Source organism: Oncorhynchus nerka, linkage group LG13, assembly GCF_034236695.1.
Source record: "Oncorhynchus nerka isolate Pitt River linkage group LG13, Oner_Uvic_2.0, whole genome shotgun sequence".
NCBI lineage: Eukaryota > Metazoa > Chordata > Actinopteri > Salmoniformes > Salmonidae > Oncorhynchus > Oncorhynchus nerka.
The window spans coordinates 12,022,203-12,036,525 of record NC_088408.1 but is presented as its reverse complement, the minus strand read 5'-3'; the positions used below and the strand labels follow the sequence as shown (position 1 = coordinate 12,036,525).

The 14,323-nt window shown below is 43.6% G+C and overlaps 1 long non-coding RNA gene across 1 annotated transcript; it reads left to right on the top strand.

Annotated features, from left to right (window-relative positions):
• Window positions 1-7,100: 7,100 nt before the first annotated feature.
• LOC115121471 (uncharacterized) lies at window positions 7,101-8,264 on the top strand. Its single transcript, XR_003862329.2, has 4 exons — window positions 7,101-7,205; window positions 7,284-7,339; window positions 7,481-8,116; window positions 8,194-8,264. It is a non-coding gene; the product is annotated as an uncharacterized LOC115121471 (long non-coding RNA).
• Window positions 8,265-14,323: the final 6,059 nt, after the last annotated feature.

Sequence of the window (14,323 nt, the reverse complement as noted above, 5' to 3'; positions counted from 1 at the left end):
GTTGGGGTGCTTTGCTGCAGGAGATACTGGTGCACTTCACAAAACAGATGCCATCACGAGGGAAGAACCTTATGTGGATATATTGAAGCAACATCTCAAGACATCAATCAGGAAGTTAAAGCTTGGTCGCAAATGGGTCTTCCAAACGGACAATGACCCCAAGCATACTTCCAATGTTTGGTAAATGGCTTAAGGACATCAAAGTCAAGGTGTTGGAGTGGTCATCACAAAGCCCTGACCTCCATCCTATAGACAATTTGTGGGCAGTACTGAAAAACGTGTGCGAGCAAGGAAGCCTACAAACTTGACTCAGTTACACCAGCTCTGTCAGGAGAAATGGGCCAAAATTCACCCAACTTATTGTGGGAAGCTTGTGGAAGGCTACCTGAAACGTTTGACCCAAGTTAAACAATTTAAAGGCAATGCTACCAAATACTAATTGAGTGCATGTAAACTTCTGACCCACTGGGAATGTGATGAAAGAAATAAAAGCTGAAGGAAATCATCCTATCAAATATTATTCTGACATTTCACATTCTTAAAATAATGTGGTGATCCTAACTGACCTAAAACAGGGAATTTTACCAGGATTAAATGTCAGGAGTTGTGAAAAACTGAGTTTAAATATATTTGGCTAAGGTGTATGTAGACTTCCGACTTCAACTGTATGTGCATATAAATATATGGATGAGTGATGAACAAGCGGCATAGGCAAGGTGCAATTGATGATACAAAATACAGTATCTACATATCATATGATAATGTAAGATATGTAATCATTATTAAAGTGGCATTGTATAAAGTGACTAGTGATCCATTTATTAAAGTGGCCAGTGACTGGGTCTCAATGTAGGCAGCAGCCTCTCTGAGTTAGTGATTGGGTCTCAATGTAGGTTGCAGCCTCTCTGAGTTAGTGGTGGCTGTTTAACAGTCTGATGGCCTTGAGACAGAAGCTGTTTTTCAGTCTCTCGGTCCCCGCTTTGATGCACATGTACTGACCTCGCCTTCTGGATGATAGCGGTGTGAACAGGCAGTGGCTCGGGTGTTTTCTCTCTCTCTGTGTCTGTTGCCCTGGGGGCCCAGGCGGGGACAGGCTTGACAACTACTGGCCTGATATCAAGACTCGCCTGGGGGGGGTCCAAAGCAACCAAGACCCTGGAAACTATGAGCTATGAGTATTTCTGTGTTAGTGCTGCTATCTGGAACTGTCCGGGATTAGGTGACTGCCTTAAATTATGATTGAACAGAGCCTATAGCTAGAATCTGCGTCTCTCTAACGTTTTGAAATGGGGAAGTACTAACTCACCCTATGACAATGCAGGCTGCCACTGCATTGTCATAGGGTGAGTTAGTACTTCCCCATTTCAAAACGTTTTATCTCTGAACATTACCCCGCTGACTCCTGCATGTCATGTGGCGTAATGTCATGTGGTAGACAGTCAACCTAAAACACAGTGTCCATTATATTTCAAAGAGAAGGACCGCCATGATTCACAATAAAGACTCCAATAAGGCAGCGGCAGACATGGCTCATGGCTCGGTTATGTCTTCTCTAAAATACGTTTTTGAAGAAGGGATAAGAAGTTGGGAAGGATGTCTGGACGGCGACCCCTTCATGTCTCAAGTACAGGGGAATGAAAAGAGGAGAGACCTGAAGCGTTGGTGGGTCAGTATCATAAAGTTTGTTCCTCTGTGTTTTGAAAGGTGTAGATTGAGTGGGCTCTGTACCAGACTATAGTTGCCATTTTCTCCTGTGGGTCATCTTTGGTGTTTTACCTCAGCAGTGCCTTAAACAGCAGTGCCTTTTTAAAAAGAATGGTAGTGTAAGGTGTGTGAAAGGAAGATGGGCAATCCCAGAAATCTATCATTACTGACAGCAAATATTTATTGAAAATAAAAGAGTTTTAAGAGTGACTTCACAGTATTCATGGCCCTTGACTTATTCCATATTTTGATGTGTTACAGACTGCATTCAACATTTATTAAATATATATTTTTCATCACCCATCTACACACAATAGCCTATAATGACGAATTGTGAAAACATGTTTTTAGACATTTTTGAAAATGTATATACAATTAAATACAGAAAAATCTCATTCACATAAGTATTCACACCCCTGAGTCAATACATGCTAGAATCACCTTTGGAAGCAATTAAAGCTATGAGTCTTTCTGGGAAAGTCTCTAAGAGCTTTGCACTTAAACTCTCCTTCCAGACTCATATTAAACATCTCCAATCCAAAATCAAATCTAGAATCGGCTTTCTATTTCGCAACAAAGCCTCCTTCAGTCTATCACAGTGCCATCCGTTTTGTTACCAAATCACCTTATACCACCCACCACTGCGACCTGTATGCTCTAGTTGGCTGGCCCTCGCTACATATTCGTCCCACTGGCCACTGGCTCCAGGTCATCTATAAGTCTATGCTAGGTAAAGCTCCGCCTTATCTCAGTTCACTGGTCACGATAACAACACCCACCCTTAGCACACGTTCCAGCAGGTATATCTCACAGATCATTCCCAAACCCAACACCTCATTTGGTCTCCTTTCCTTCCAGTTCTCTGCTGCCAGTGACTGGAACGAATTGCAAAAATCGCTGAAGTTGGAGACTTTTATTTCCCTCACCAACTTTAAACATCAGCTATCTGAACAGCTAACCGATCACTGCAGCTGTACATACATATCATCTGCTCATTTATCACTCCAGTGTTAATCTGATAAATTGTAATTATTCGCTCCAATGGCCTATTTATTGCCTACCTCCTCATGCCTTTTGCACACACTGTATATAGACTTTCTTTTTTTCTACACTGTCATTGACTTGTTTATTGTGTTATTGGCTCTTTAATTGTTTATTCCATGTGTAACTCTGTGTTGTTGTCTGTGTCACACTGCTTTGCTTTATCTTGGCCAGGTCGCAGTTGTAAATGAGAACTTGATCTCAACTAACCTACCTGGTTAAATAAAGGCGATATAAAAAATACATTTTTTAAAAACCTGGATTGTACAATATCATTTTTTTCCAAAATTCTTCAAGCTCTATCAAATTAGTTGTTGATCATTGCTAGACAATGATTTTCAGGTCTTGCAATAGATTTTCAAGTAGATTTAACTCAAAACTTCACCACCCAGTTCCTGTCTTCTTGGTAAGCAACTCTAGTGGAGACTTGGCCTTGTGTTTTAGATTATTGTCCTGCTTAAAGGTGAATTCATCTCCCAGTGTCTAGTGGACAGCATATGGAACCAGGTTGAAGGTGAATTCATCTCCCAGTGTCTAGTGGACAGCATATGGAACCAGGTTGAAGGTGAATTCATCTCCCAGTGTCTAGTGGACAGCATATGGAACCAGGTTGAAGGTGAATTCATCTCCCAGTGTCTAGTGGACATCATATGGAACCAGGTTGAAGGTGAATTCATCTCCCAGTGTCTAGTGGACAGCATATGGAACCAGGTTGAAGGTGAATTCATCTCCCAGTGTCTAGTGGACAGCATATGGAACCAGGTTGAAGGTGGATTCATCTCCCAGTGTCTAGTGGACAGCATATGGAACCAGGTTGAAGGTGACGTCATCTCCCAGTGTCTAGTGGACAGCATATGGAACCAGGTTGAAGGTGAATTCATCTCCCAGTGTCTAGTGGACAGCATATGGAACCAGGTTGAAGGTGGATTCATCTCCCAGTGTCTAGTGGACAGCAGTGCTTAGCTCCATTCCATTTCTTTTTTATTCTGACTCCACAGTCCTTAACGATTACAATCAAATCAAATTGTACTTGTCACAGGCGCTGAATACAACAGGCGTAGGTAGACCTTACAGTGAAATGCTTACTTACAAGCCCTTAACCAACAATGCAGTTTCAGAAAAATACAAAAAAGTAAGAAATAAAGTAGAGCAGCAGCAAATAACAATAGCGAGGCTATATACAGGGTATTACGGTACAAAGTCAATGTGGAGGCTATATACAGGGTATTACGGTACAAAGTCAATGTGGAGGCTATATACAGGGTATTACGGTACAAAGTCAATGTGGAGGCTATATACAGGGTATTACGGTACAAAGTCAATGTGGAGGCTATATACAGGGTATTACGGTACAAAGTCAATGTGGAGGCTATATACAGGGTATTACGGTACAAAGTCAATGTGGAGGCTATATACAGGGTACACGGAGTCAATGTGGAGGCAATGTATATACAGGGTATTACGGTACAGAGTCAATGTGGAGGCTATATACAGGGTATTACGGTACAAAGTCAATGTGGAGGCTATATACAGGGTATTACGGTACAAAGTCAATGTGGAGGCTATATACAGGGTATTACGGTACAAAGTCAATGTGGAGGCTATATACAGGGTATTACGGTACAGAGTCAATGTGGAGGCTATATACAGGGTATTACGGTACAAAGTCAATGTGGAGGCTATATACAGGGCTATATACAGGGTATTACGGTACAAAGTCAATGTGGAGGCTATATACGGTACAAAGTCAATGTGGAGGCTATATACAGGGTACAAAGTCAATGTGGGTACAAAGTCAATGTGGAGGCTATATACAGGGTATTACGGTACAAAGTCAATGTGGAGGCTATATACAGGGTATTACGGTACAAAGTCAATGTGGAGGCTATATACAGGGTATTACGGTACAAAGTCAATGTGGAGGCTATATACAGGGTATTACGGTACAAAGTCAATGTGGAGGCTATATACAGGGTATTACGGTACAAAGTCAATGTGGAGGCTATATACAGGGTATTACGGTACAAAGTCAATGTGGAGGCTATATACAGGGTATTACGGTACAGAGTCAATGTGGAGGCTATATACAGGGTATTACGGTACAAAGTCAATGTGGAGGCTATATACAGGGTATTACGGTACAAAGTCAATGTGGAGGCTATATACAGGTATTACGGTACAGAGTCAATGTGGAGGCTATATACAGGGTATTACGGTACAAAGTCAATGTGGAGGCTATATACAGGGTATTACGGTACAGAGTCAATGTGGAGGCTATATACAGGGTATTACGGTACAGAGTCAATGTGGAGGCTATATACAGGGTATTACGGTACAGAGTCAATGTGGAGGCTATATACAGGGTATTACGGTACAGAGTCAATGTGGATGCTATATATAGGGTATTACGGTACAGAGTCAATGTGGATGCTATATACAGGGTATTACGGTACAGAGTCAATGTGGAGGCTATATACAGGGGCTATCACGGTACAGAGTCAATGTGGAGGCCGTGCTGTAGCAGAGAGAACAGTCTATAACTAGGGTGGCTGGAGTCTTTGACCATTTTTAGGACCTTCCCCTGACACCGCTTGGTATAGAGGTCCTGGATGACAGAAAGCTTGGCCCCAGTGATGTACTGGGCCATACGCACTAACCTCTGTAGTGCCTTGCGGTCGGAGGCCAAGCAGTTGCCATACCAGGCAGTGATGCAACCAGTCAGGATACACTTGATGGTGCAGCTGTAGAACCTTTTAAGGATCTGAGGAACAATGCCAAATCTTTTCAGTCTCCTGAGGGGGAATATGTTTTTTCGTGTCCTCTTCATGACTGTCTTGGTGTGCTTGGACCTAGAAATTTGAAGCTCTAAACCTGCTCCACTACAGCTCCGTCGATGAGAATGGGGACAGAAATCCAGGAACCCTACTTCTGACTCATTCCAGAGAGCACTGATTAAGCCAGGGGACCACGGGTCTAGAACATCCTGTCAAAGGTTCTGAGGGTCAGAACTGGAGATGACCAGAGAAGAACTGGAACCAGCTACAACCTGGGGAGCATCAGACACCCAGAACAAGTTAGTCATGCTTTAGTGTATTATACTGCACAGAAAATGGCTGAAAAATAATATATATACCTGTGGTTTCATGACGGTACTGTCATGAAAACCATAGTTACTCCCTGGCTCTGCTGGGAAGGACTGGAGCCAACCTGACCTTTGGCAGAGCTAGAGTCCTCTTTACCTTGGTATCACTGGGTTCAGGAAACAGCTGTTTGTATGTGACAGTAGGATGGTACCAGATGAAGCTGGCCGAGTTACATTGGTCATTCCCATGCTCATAGCAGGTTCTGAAATGGCTGATGGTGCCAGCAGGGATCTTCAGTGATGAACAGCTCACCATAATTAGCCTCAAGCCCTTCCTGGCTAGGCTCTGGTCTAACAACTCAGGGTGGGGCTGCTGTAGCAGGGAGTGAAGCTGGAATAGAACCTGCCCCCTCTGCACCCTCAGGAAGTGGGACCCGTTGGTATTGAGACATTCAATCTGAGAGAAGCCCTGCCTGGAACTTACTTGGAGACTGAAAGGTGAGGTAGTGGAAGTAAACTAGGGTAAGGTACTCCAGCAGGAACACACCCAGCCTGTTCAGGAGTCTGAGGAATGGAGGGGGAAGCAGCAGTCTTATGAATCCTTTTATAGGAGTTCGGATCAGAACGCTGAACACTGGGACAACACCACAACTCCCAGATGCGACAGGACCAGGGAGCTTTGAAGGGCCGCTATGGCCAGGTACAACAGTTCTTTGGTCATAGCCAGGTCGATCATGCGGTTAAGGCAACCTCAGGGAAAATGAGTCCATTCTGTAGGCTGGGGAAGATAATAAATCGATGTTTAGTACTATTGTCTTTTAGAAGCTGAAAACTCACGTTAAAGACCTTAAAAAAATTCACAACAAAAGGTTGTGGCAAAAACATTTCCCCAACACTGTTGAACACAGCCAGTTGGTGCTCTTAACTTGTTGATAGGGATTACAATGAACACACGCAGTTTAAAACCACCAAAGCTCCAATTTAAACGTCACTCAAACTACAGCCATCGCACAATGAGAATTGTTGATGTGATGAGAAGAGATGCTGGAGTGTATTTATATGTTGTAGAGGACACCCAGTAACCAATCACACGATTAGATAACGATGGACAGCTGAAGTTAATTGAGGCCCAGATCCACATCAACCATTATCCGTACCCAGTTGCCCTTGTGTGCATCTGACTGAAATTGGATATAAGGGCGTAGGGGTTTAGTTGGAGTTAGACAAGGCAAGTGAATTAACACCAGCTGGCCAGCATTGTCCGATCAGGCTGTGATTGGTTACAGGTTGTCCTCTACAACATATAAATACACGCCACAGTTATTTCTCTATACTTCACATGTTCAATGACTGTTATGGCTTGTAAGTGCTGTGTAGTGTAAGTGACAGTTAATGGGATTCTTTTTCCTCAGTAAGTGTTGTAGTCTACATCATGTAACTGTTTGTTGTTATCTAGGGGGCTGTTCCTGGTTTTGCTGTTCTGGGATGTTTATTGCTATCCCTATCAACAAGGTAAGAACAACAATGGATTACTGTATGGAACATGTCTTGGGTAATGTCTGCCAATACCTTGTTTTTTTTTTGTACTCTCACTTAAGGTTTGATTAGTGACTTTCCTAAGATGTTAAAAGTAATATGCTCTTCTCTCCTCAGCCTACAGGTTGGGCCAAGTGTACCCAAGAACTTCAACTCTATATGGTCCACTTGTCAAACCCAGCCAAATGAACACCTACACACGTTACTTCCTTAAACATGAACCCATTTCTTCTGGTTCAAGCCTCCCTGTTCCTGTTGACTCTAGGAGTCCTATTGATGGGGGCTCCAGTCTTGGTATTCAGAGTTTTGCTCCCCTGAAGACTACTGCTTCCCCTTACCTCGTTCCTCAGGCTCCTGAGCAGACTGGATGTCTTTCTGCAGGAGTAGCTTACCCTAGTTTTCTTCCTTTACCTCCACTGTGTGAGTCTTCACCAAGTAACTTCCAGGCAGGGGAAATCTCTCACTTTGAGAGTGTTTATGAACATGGCAACAGTCAGAGTGAGTTTGAAGACCAACGGTTCCCACTTCCGTTGGTTATTGGACCAGAACCTAGCCAGGAAGGTCTTGAAGCTAATTATGGGGAGCTGTTCGTCACTAGGAAGTTCCCTGCTGGCATCATCACCCATTTAAGAACCAAATATGAGCATGGAAATGACCAATGGAGCTCAGCTGGTTTCGTCAGGTATCGTCCTGCTCCCGTCCAATACCGACCACTATATCCTCATGCCCACCGGAAGTGACCGGTAGGAGAAGGTAAAGTTTTTGGTTTTGATTTCTGTCACTTGTTTTCTGATGTGTTGAGCAGCTGTAACACTTTCTCTCATCCTCAGGTTCTGTGCTGACCTGGATCCTGCTGTTTCATGGCTGCGTTGATTGCTAATAAACCTACTTGAGAAATGTATATTGTTTGGGTTGGCTTATATATTTTCCTCAAGCATTGTTTGGTTCTACACACTAGTAGGAACATTCAGTTTCTATAATATACATGTCATCAAATTGAACTTCTGGCCAGTCTGTCCTACTCCATTGCTTTTCTACAGCCATCCTTATCTACCAAATCCAGTTGCTGAGATTTTCACTTTCCCTTGCAGAGCTCATGCCCACATTTGCTTGGTCTTCATTTTAGGAATTTCTGCCACTTAAGCATTTGCTGACTTCCTAATCCGCTGTCCTTTGTGTCTCTCTATAGTGTTTGTTTCAACATGACCAGGGCTTGTCAGTGGTAACATGGCTGTTTCAGGCCATAGGACACCAGCTGCAGACACTTCTCATGCTCAATCAAAATCTTATGAAGCACTTTAAAATTTGGCACTTGTCACAATGCTATACAGATGCCCAGCCTAAAATCATTGAGAGCTGGGGGGGAGGCAGGCTTTGTGATTTGTCTGGTAAATGACCATGGAGGTCATACTTGACAGTGTGGTGCCAGGACAACTTCTCCCTTGACTTCAGTAAGACCAATTATCTGATGGTAGACAGGAAGAGGGCATGCCCACATCAACAGGGCTTTAGTGGTGTGGGTTGAGGTTAAAGAATCCTGGCATCACCAAGCACTAAATGTGGTCAGCATAGTTAAAAAAGGCACCCAACAGTGTTTCTTCCCCCTCAGGTGGCTGAAAAGATTTGCCATAGGCCCCTGTATCCTTAAAGTTCTACAGCTGCACTATTGATCACTGCTTGATATGGCTAGAGGGTGGTGCGACTGGCTATGTTTCCCTTGACTGTAATAGTTTGCAAGCCCTGCCACATCCAATGAGCATCGGAGCTGGTGTACTACGATTCAATCTTAGTCCTTGTATAGAAACATTGACTGTTTGATGGTTCGTCAGCGGGCATAGCAGGATTTCCTAATCTTCTGGGTTTGAGTCCCGCTCTTTGAAAGCAGCAGCTCTACCCTTTAGCTAAGTGCAGATGTTGCCTGTAATCCATGGCTTCTGGTTGGGGTGTGTATGTACAGTCACTGTGGGGACGACGTCTTCGATGCACTTTATTTATTTATTTCACCTTTATTTAACCAGGTAAGCAAGTTGAGAACAAGTTCTCATTTACAATTGCGACCTGGCCAAGATAAAGCAAAGCAGTTTGACACATACAACGACACAGAGTTACACATGGAGTAAAACAAACATACAGTCAATAATACAGTAAAAAAACAAAAACAAAACAAGTCTATATACAACGTGAGCAAATTAGGTGAGAAGGGAGGTAAAGGCAAAAAAGGCCATGGTGGCAAAGTAAATACAATATAGCAAGTAAAACACTGGAATGGTAGTTTTGCAATGGAAGAATGTGCAAAGTAGAAATAAAAATAATGGGGTGCAAAGGAGCTAAATAAATAAATTAAATACAGTTGGGAAAGAGGTAGTTGTTTGGGCTAAATTATAGGTGGGCTATGTACAGGTGCAGTAATCTGTAAGATGCTCTGACAGTTGGTGCTTAAAGCTAGTGAGGGAGATAAGTGTTTCCAATTTAAGAGATTTTTGTAGTTCGTTCCAGTCATTGGCAGCAGAGAACTGGAAGGAGAGGCGGCCAAAGAAAGAATTGGTTTTGGGGGTGACTAGAGAGATATACCTGCTGGAGCGTGTGCTACAGGTGGGAGATGCTATGGTGACCAGCGAGCTGAGATAAGGGGGGACTTTACCTAGCAGGGTCTTGTAGATGACATGGAGCCAGTGGGTTTGGCGACGAGTATGAAGCGAGGGCCAGCCAACGAGAGCGTACAGGTCGCAATGGTGGGTAGTATATGGGGCTTTGGTGACAAAACGGATAGCACTGTGATAGACTGCATCCAATTTGTTGGGTAGGGTATTGGAGGCTATTTTGTAAATGACATCGCCAAAGTCGAGGATTGGTAGGATGGTCAATTTTACAAGGGTATGTTTGGCAGCATGAGTGAAGGATGCTTTGTTGCGAAATAGGAAGCCAATTCTAGATTTAACTTTGGATTGGAGATGTTTGATATGGGTCTGGAAGGAGAGTTTACAGTCTAACCAGACACCTAAGTATTTGTAGTTGTCCACGTATTCTAAGTCAGAGCCGTCCAGAGTAGTGATGTTGGACAGGCGGGTAGGTGCAGGTAGCGATCGGTTGAAGAGCATGCATTTAGTTTTACTTGTATTTAAGAGCAATTGGAGGCCACGGAAGGAGAGTTGTATGGCATTGAAGCTTGCCTGGAGGGTTGTTAACACAGTGTCCAAAGAAGGGCCGGAAGTATACAGAATGGTGTCGTCTGCGTAGAGGTGGATCAGAGACTCACCAGCAGCAAGAGCGACCTCATTGATGTATACAGAGAAGAGAGTCGGTCCAAGAATTGAACCCTGTGGCACCCCCATAGAGACTGCCAGAGGTCCGGACAGCAGACCCTCCGATTTGACACACTGAACTCTATCAGAGAAGTAGTTGGTGAACTAGGCGAGGCAATCATTTGAGAAACCAAGGCTGTTGAGTCTGCCGATGAGGATGTGGTGGTTGACAGAGTCGAAAGCCTTGGCCAGATCAATGAATACGGCTGCACAGTAATGTTTCTTATCGATGGCGGTTAAGATATCGTTTAGGACCTTGAGCGTGGCTGAGGTGCACCCATGACCAGCTCTGAAACCAGATTGCATAGCAGAGAAGGTATGGTGAGATTCGAAATGGTCGGTAATCTGTTTGTTGACTTGGCTTTCGAAGACCTTAGAAAGGCATGGTAGGATAGATATAGGTCTGTAGCAGTTTGGGTCAAGAGTGTCCCCCCCTTTGAAGAGGGGGATGACCGCAGCTGCTTTCCAATCTTTAGGAATCTCAGATGACACGAAAGAGAGGTTGAACAGGCTAGTAATAGGGGTGGCAACAATTTCGGCAGATAATTTTAAAAAGAAAGGGTCCAGATTGTCTAGCCCGGCTGATTTGTAGGGGTCCAGATTTTTCAGCTCTTTCAGAACTTCAGCTGAATGGATTTGGGAGAAGGAGAAATGGGGAAGGCTTGGGCGAGTTGCTGTTGGGGGTGCAGTGCTGTTGACCGGGGTAGGAGTTGCCAGGTGGAAAGCATGGCCAGCCGTAGAAAAATGCTTATTGAAATTCTCAATTATGGTGGATTTATCAGTGGTGACAGTGTTTCCTATCTTCAGTGCAGTGGGCAGCTGGGAGGAGGTGTTCTTATTCTCCATGGACTTTACAGTGTCCCAGAACTTTTTAGAGTTAGTGTTGCAGGAAGCAAATTTCTGCTTGAAAAAGCTAGCCTTGGCTTTTCTAACTGCCTGTGTATAACGGTTTCTAGCTTCCCTGAACAGCTGCATATCACGGGGCTGTTCGATGCTAATGCAGAACGCCATAGGATGTTTTTGTGTTGGTTAAGGGCAGTCAGGTCTGGGGAGAACCAAGGGCTATATCTGTTCCTGGTTCTAATTTTCTTGAATGGGGCATGTTTATTTAAGATTGTTAGGAAGGCATTTTTAAAAAATATCCAGGCATCCTCTACTGACGGGATGAGATCAATATCCTTCCAGGACACCCCGGCCAGGTCGATTAGAAAGGCCTGCTCGCTGAAGTGTTTCAGGGAGCGTTTTACAGTGATGAGTGGAGGTCGTTTGACCGCTGACCCATTACGGATGCAGGCAATGAGGCAGTGATCGCTGAGATCTTGGTTGAAGACAGCAGAGGTGTATTTAGAGGGGAAGTTGGTTAGGATGATATCTATGAGGGTGCCCGTGTTTAAGGCTTTGGGGGTACCTGGTAGGTTCATTGATAATTTGTGTGAGATTGAGGGCATCAAGTTTAGATTGTAGGATGGCTGGGGTGTTAAGCATGTTCCAGTTTAGGTCGCCTAGCAGCACGAGCTCTGAAGATAGATGGGGGGCAATCAGTTCACATATGGTGTCCAGAGCACAGCTGGGAGCAGAGGGTGGTCTATAGCAGGCGGCAACGGTGAGAGACTTGTTTTTAGAGAGGTGGATTTTTAAAAGTAGAAGTTCAAATTGTTTGGGTACAGACCTGGATAATAGGACAGAACTCTGCAGGCTATCTTTGCAGTAGATTGCAACACCGCCCCCTTTGGCAGTTCTATCTTGTCTGAAAATGTTGTAGTTTGGAATTAAAATTTCTGAATTTTTGGTGGTCTTCCTAAGCCAGGATTCAGACACAGCTAGAACATCCGGGTTGGCAGAGTGTGCTAAAGCAGTGAAAAGAACAAACTTAGGGAGGAGGCTTCTAATGTTAACATGCATGAAACCAAGGCTATTACGGTTACAGAAGTCATCAAAAGAGAGCGCCTGGGGAATAGGACTGGAGCTAGGCACTGCAGGGCCTGGATTCACCTCTACATCGCCAGAGGAACATAGGAGGAGAAGAATAAGGGTACGGCTAAAAGCAATAAGAATTGGTCGTCTAGAACGTCTGGAACAGAGAGTAAAAGGAGGTTTCTGGGGGCGATAAAATAGCATCAAGGTATAATGTACAGACAAAGGTATGGTAGGATGTGAGTACAGTGGAGGTAAACCTAGGTATTGAGTGATGAAGAGAGAGATATTGTCTCTAGAAACATCATTGAAACCAGGAGATGTCATTGCATGTGTGGGTGGTGGAACTAATAAGTTGGATAAGGTATAGTGAGCAGGACTAGAGGCTCTACAGTGAAATAAGCCAATAAACACTAACCAGAACAGCAATGGACAAGACATATTGACATTAAGGAGAGGCATCCTTAGTCGAGTGATCAAAAGGGTCCAGGGAGTGGAGAGGTTGGTTTGGGGGTCACGGCGATTTAGACAGCTAGCCAGGACATCGGTAGCAAGCTAGCATAGGATGGAGGTCTGTTGTTAGCCACCTCTTGCGTTCCGTCAGTAGATTAGTGGAGTTCCGTGTTGTAGAGGGGATTAGTCCAAATCACACAACAACAAAAAAATAAAAACAATAGATATAGTTATAGAGGCCCAAGAAGAAACATAGTAATAATAAAAATAAATAAATTGGCTTATTGATGAAGCCAGTGACTGATGTGGTGTACTCAATGCCATCTGAAGAATCCCGGAACATGTTCCAGTCTGTGATAGCAAAACAGTGCTGTAGCTTAGCATCTGCTTCATCTGACCACTTTCTAATTGACCAAGTCACTGGTACTTCCTACTTTCTTGTATGCAGGATTCAGGAGGATAGTGTTTCCCAAAATTGGTCCTTGGGTGCACATGTTTTTTGCCCAAATGCTACACAGCTGATTCAAATTATCAAAGTTTGAGTTGATTATTTGAATCGGCTGTGTAGTTTTAGGGCAAAAAATAAAAGCACCTCTTGTAGTCCTGAGGAGCGAGTTTGGGGAAACCCTGAAACATACTGACACAACACACTCAGTATCACTCATTATGCTGTTATTTAATGTACTCATATCTATTCTGATGCCTGCTCACTTTACCCTGCCTTGTACATATCTACCTCATATCCCTGTAAATTGATCTGGTACTCCCTGTATATATCTATTACCCTGCACATTGATCTGTTACTGGTACTCCCTGTATATAGCTATTAACCTGCACATTGATCTGGTACTGGTACTCCCTGTATATAGCTATTACCCTGCACATTGATCTGGTACTGGTACTCTGTATATAGCTATTACCCCTGCACATTGATCTGGTACTGGTACTCTGTATATAGCTATTACCCTGCACATTGATCTGGTACTCTCTGTATATAGCTATTACCCTGCACATTGATCTGGTACTCTCTGTATATAGCTATTACCCTGCACATTGATCTGGTACTCTCTGTATATAGCTATTACCCTGCACATTGATCTGGTACTCTCTGTATATATCTATTACCCTGCACATTGATCTGGTTCTCCATTCTGTATTTAATTCCTCTTATTATTTTGCAACTGCATCGTTGGTTAAGGGCCGTAATCCAACATTTCACTGTAAGGTCCACACCTGTTTTATTCAGCGAATGTGACTACTTTTTATTTCATTTCATGTTTTGGTTTCAATT